The 5,635-nt window shown below is 40.4% G+C and overlaps 1 long non-coding RNA gene across 1 annotated transcript; it reads right to left on the minus strand.

The window, feature by feature from the left end:
• Positions 1–460: 460 nt before the first annotated feature.
• Positions 461–2,010, minus strand: LOC116222481. Its single transcript, XR_004164688.2, has 2 exons — positions 1,768–2,010; positions 461–721 (listed from the first exon to the last, which is right to left on the minus strand). It is a non-coding gene; the product is annotated as an uncharacterized LOC116222481 (long non-coding RNA).
• Positions 2,011–5,635: the final 3,625 nt, after the last annotated feature.

Here is a 5,635-nt window from a genome sequence, read left to right on the forward strand (position 1 = left end):
TAATACTGAACCTTAAATGTACTTGTGTTACTCTTCACCTACTTCTCTTTATCTGTGTCTGTCTTGGTCGGGGTGCTGGAACACCTACGTTTCCCACTGAGGGACCAATAAAGTAGCTTGATTTGCTAGGTTGTCTTCTCTTCTCTTCTCTTCTCTTCTCCCGTCTTGTCTTGTGTTCTTTTCTCTTGTCTTGTCCTGTCTTGTCTGGTCTTGTCTTGTCTTGTCTTGTCTTGTCTTGTCTTGTCTTGTCTTGTCTGGTCTTGTCCTGTCTTGTCTTGTCTTCTCTTCTCTTCTCTTCTCTCATGTTACCTTACCTTATCTTATGAGAAGGAAAAGAATGACCAGAGAGGACTTTGAATTGCATTATATTGATACTTTAAATAATACTTTAAATTCATACTTTAACATAATGGATGAACTGATGAAACTGGAAATGAATCACAAACCAATGACCAACAAGTTTATTGACTTATTATTGATACTTTTAATGTATTTTCTAGCTGTTTTTACAGACATCATGTCACGTCAACACATGTCAATTGCATCCTTTTTAACGGTTTGAGGCCTGAAGTTGAGGAGTCTACTGGTTACACCTGTGTCTGCTCACTGCTGAGGCTATCACGTGAATTAGCTCCAGGTACTCGCCGTAGTCGATCTTCCCGTCTCTGTTACTATCCACCTTGCGCCTGAATTTGTCCACTTCTTTCTTTTTCTCTGTATCCTGTGTGTAGGGAAATCAAGGAGGAAAGAAAGAGAGAAAGAAAAAGAAAAAAGAAAGAAAGTGGGGGGTTAAATAATCCAGTTGTGCATATTTAAAACATGTCCTCATATGTCGTATGCATAAAGCTCTATTAAATAATCCAGTTGTGCATATTTAAAACATGTCCTCATATGTCGTATACATAAAGCTCTATTAAATAATCCAGTTGTGCATATTTAAAACATGTCCTCATATGTCGTATGCATAAAGCTCTATTAAATAATCCAGTTGTGCATATTTAAAACATGTCCTCATATGTCGTATACATAAAGCTCTATTAAATAATCCAGTTGTGCATATTTAAAACATGTCCTCATATGTCGTATACATAAAGCTCTATTAAATAATCCAGTTGTGCATATTTAAAACATGTCCTCATATGTCGTATACATAAAGCTCTATTAAATAATCCAGTTGTGCATATTTAAAACATGTCCTCATATGTCGTATACATAAAGCTCTATTAAATAATCCAGTTGTGCATATTTAAAACATGTCCTCATATGTCGTATACATAAAGCTCTATTAAATAATCCAGTTGTGCATATTTAAAACATGTCCTCATATGTCGTATACATAAAGCTCTATTAAATAATCCAGTTGTGCATATTTAAAACATGTCCTCATATGTCGTATACATAAAGCTCTATTAAATAATCCAGTTGTGCATATTTAAAACATATCCTCATATGTCGTATACATAAAGCTCTATTAAATAATCGGTAGTAGCATTGTGTGGTGGTATTAAAGTATTCATTTATAACAAGTTATATGCATTGTATAGACTTATTTGTGCCATGGTGTTCTGGGGGGTGGTTGTGGGAAAGTGTGTGTCTGTGTGACGGGGGTGAATGAAGAGGCAGCTGAATGAATGGGATGAAAGGGATGTGTGTGTGTGTGTGTGTGTGTGTGTGTGTGTGTGTGTGTGTGTGTGTGTGTGTGTGTGTGTGTGTGTGTGTGCGCGTGTGTGTGTGTGTGTGTGTGTGTGGGGGGGGGGGGGCTCTCACAGTCAGGCAGTGTCCAAGATCATTCTGAATCAGGTTACGGAATTCGGCCCTTCCAATAAGGCAATCCCTCCCGGCAGTTCTCTCAAAGGTGTGCACCACTGTACGAATGGCCCTTTCCACGTCTAACAGAGAGAAGGAGAGCAGAGAGTAAGAGGTGGCCCAGAGATGAAGGAATAACTAGACTGTTGAATGAGGAAGGAAGGAGACATTAAGTTTTTACATTCAGTTTTCATATGATACAGTATAAACATATGTAATGCCTTGACATTAGCGTAGATTCAGTGATGATTTCCCTTTGATGTACTGTACTTATATAAGAAAGCGCATTATAATACAACAGCTAAGTGACAAGTTCCCCTCTTCCAAGTCTTAAGATGCCATGAGAGAAAGAGCCAAGTCTCAGGACAGAACGCAAACAGTTAGCATCCGAAAGGCACGCCTCAGAACTGGGACAGGTAAGGAAAGACTGCACTCTAAAACAAGTGATAGGGAGAGAGGGATGATGTTAGAATGGCTAAAGAGTATACAGGAGGGAAAAGGAGAGGGGTAGAGGAGAGGAGGGAGAGAGAGAGGAGAGGAGAGAGAGAGAGAGAGAGAGAGACTGTGCTGAAAACACAATGGAACTTCTGATCTTTGACGGAAACCCTACCCCTTCAATCCAGCAGAAGGCCAAAGGCTTGGGTTACCAGAGGGATGGCCTACTATCTGTCTGCTAGTCTTTCTTACTTACTTTCTTTCTTTTTTTGTTTCTTTCGTTTCATCTTGATGTCCTTATTTCTTTCTTTCTGTCTGTCTTACATTCATTATTTCTCTCATTCTTGTTTCTCTCTTTCGAAAGAATACACATGTTGGTGCATCTAGTGCCTCTGACGTACCCACCTCTAGACAAACATGCACACACACACACACACACACACACACACACACACACACACCCTGTATGACCACACAGTGAGTATGAACTATTTTGGCACACTGGCACGCCTGCATCAAATATTAGTCAGTTACAAATAATTGATGGAGTGATTTGGATTTCCTTCCACTGACATTTCACCGACTAATCCATAGGGAGATGGTGAACGGCAGACAGAAAGAAAATACAGGGGCACTTCAGGGACACACACACACACGCGCATGCTCACACAAGCTAACACACACACACACACACACACACACGCACACACACACACACACTCACACAAACACAATTGCAGATGTACACACATGCAAACATGCAAACATGCAAAGGTACATGAACACACACACACACGCGCATGCGCACACACGCTAACACACACACACACACTCACACACACGCGGTTGCAGATGTACACACATGCAAACATGCAAAGGTACATGAACATACACACACCTACAAACACAACACAATACAAGAAAATTCATTATGGGGATTTAGTGACGCTATGGATTATGTTCTGGTGCCAGAGCAAAGTAGAAAGAAGGAATGTGGTAGCCCTAAATTATTCCCTTTCATGATACGTATCACACAATATATCACACCTGGAAAAAACTCTCAAAAGTAAATGTACGTGTACACACACTCAGACGAACACACACACACACACACACACACACACACACACACACACACACACACACACAGACATTCAAATGTGATCATACAATACCCCAACCCCTCCGCCTCCTGTCAATTAGTACTCCACTATGGTATTAACCTAATTAGGAGAGAGGACGGCAAGGGAAGGTTGTAAAACTTGGCACCACCGAAACTATTCCATTTCATCACTCGCTGGCAGCAGTGCTAGACACGAGCTGGCAACAGCATGGGAGTGTGTGACCATGTTAGCATGCATGCGTGACACTGTGTCCATACGTGTGTCCGCAGTGTTTCCACACAGTTTGTGTGCGCATCGAGATGTGTGCCAGTCTGTGTGTGTATGCGTGTGTAGCCCACAGTGGTGTGTGATTGGATGTGTGTTTACACTGATGCGTGACAGTGTGTGTGTGCGTGTGAATTTGTTGAGGTGGGTGCATTTGTGACTTTGTTTAGATCAGTGTGTGTTTGCGTGCTTCTTCGGGTGGGCATATGAGCATGTTGGTTTTGTCTGTTCTGTGTATGTGTGTGCATTGGGATGTGTATGTATGCAAGTGAGTGCATGTGTGTGTGTTTGTGTTTGTGTTCGGATGGGGCTGTGTGTGTGTGTGTGTGTGTTTGTGAAGGCTGGTGTGTGTGTGTGTATGTATGTGTGTAAGTCGGTGCATGTATGTATGTGTGTGCGTGTTTAGGCGGGACGCATGTGAGTGCAAGACTTTGAGCATGTGTGTGCTTTCCCTCTATGAGTAGGCTGTCATCCCTCTCATCACTATTTCATGATGCAGCGGCCCTTATGTGCAAACGACACCTCCAAATGAGCTGGCCCCTAATTAGCAGGGACCGACCTGACGACCTGAGATGGAGATGGAGAAGGTTAGAGGAGAGGAGGAAAGAAAGAGAGGACAGGAGAGACAAGAGAAAGGAAAGAAAAAGTACCATAAGACAGGAGAGGATGGAGATGCATGACCCCTAACATCATTAGTGGCATTAGCACCTAAACAAACAGACATGGGATAGTCATCTGGGATGGGATAGTGTAGGCCTAACACACATCTCAAATAAGCAGTAGCAGAAACAATGACATTTAATCAGTAGGCATGTACTTTTACCAAAGCAATTAGAAAGGCAGACACCGATCCAAGCAGGTAAGGTAATTGTATGTGTGTGTTTATTGGACCTTTTGACAAAATACAAAAAAGAAAAAAACATACAAACAAACAAGTTATTTATTTATGTGACATTTCTTTGTATCATATTTGATACATCAGGCCTTTTTGGCAATTAACAAAAACTAATATTTTTCATCGCATTTGGAAACTTTTGGAATATTTCATGTGGTTTGGTTGTTTTGTTATTCAAACAGGAACCTTTTCACAACCTTTTTCATTTTGTCTTGTCATAGGCAAAAAATAAATATAATGTTTTTGCTTATTACAGTGCCCCTGAGTGGTCAAACATTTTTGCACCACCTCAGGATCCTGAGTCCATTTACCAAGTTTTGTGTCATCAAAGAGTCGCTGAGATATTATCTTTCTGTCAGAATCATGAATTGTAATACAAAGACAATGAAGGGATAAACAGATGAATTCCCTTAAACACTTGCTATATTTACCTTAAATACCTGCTGTATCATATCTGGTACTTACATTTTCAAAAAGATTTTACTATAAAGTATGAAATATAAGCAACATAAATGCAAAAATTGCCAAAGATTTCCCTGCCAAATACTTGAGTGTCACTACATGAAGGCAGCCATTCAAAGGCCCACTACTGCCTACAGTGCACAGACAATCCACCAGAGGGCAGAACATTTACCAGATTACATAGAACAGGTAAGAATGAATGATTTTGTAAATGGATTTGGATTTAAAGTCAAAATGAATACATGTCAGAGTAACAGAGGAAATCATGGTGTAACTCGTTGTAGCGACATCTTATGGATGATTTGTTTGAAAATGGGTAAATAGCTTATATGTGCCATTATTAATGAGCATACAAAATTCCATTACGATTGGCCATTCACACAAGCATGTACTAGCTGCTGAATTTAGATTGGCCATAGGTAACCATTTTGTTGAGCAAGCCAAATGGATCTTTAGGAGATTTAGGGCAAGTATAAGCATACCAAATTTGAAATATGTCAGTTACAGAATCCCCTACAAAATATGGCGTGCATCCAAAGAAGGACGCCAAGTATGAGCATACCAAATTTCACAATACCAGTATGAGCATACCAAAGAGAACAACAACTTCCCATAAACATAACCAAAAACATTCCACACTGTGGCTATA

This window comes from Clupea harengus, chromosome 11 (genome assembly GCF_900700415.2).
Source record: "Clupea harengus chromosome 11, Ch_v2.0.2, whole genome shotgun sequence".
Taxonomy (NCBI): domain Eukaryota; kingdom Metazoa; phylum Chordata; class Actinopteri; order Clupeiformes; family Clupeidae; genus Clupea; species Clupea harengus.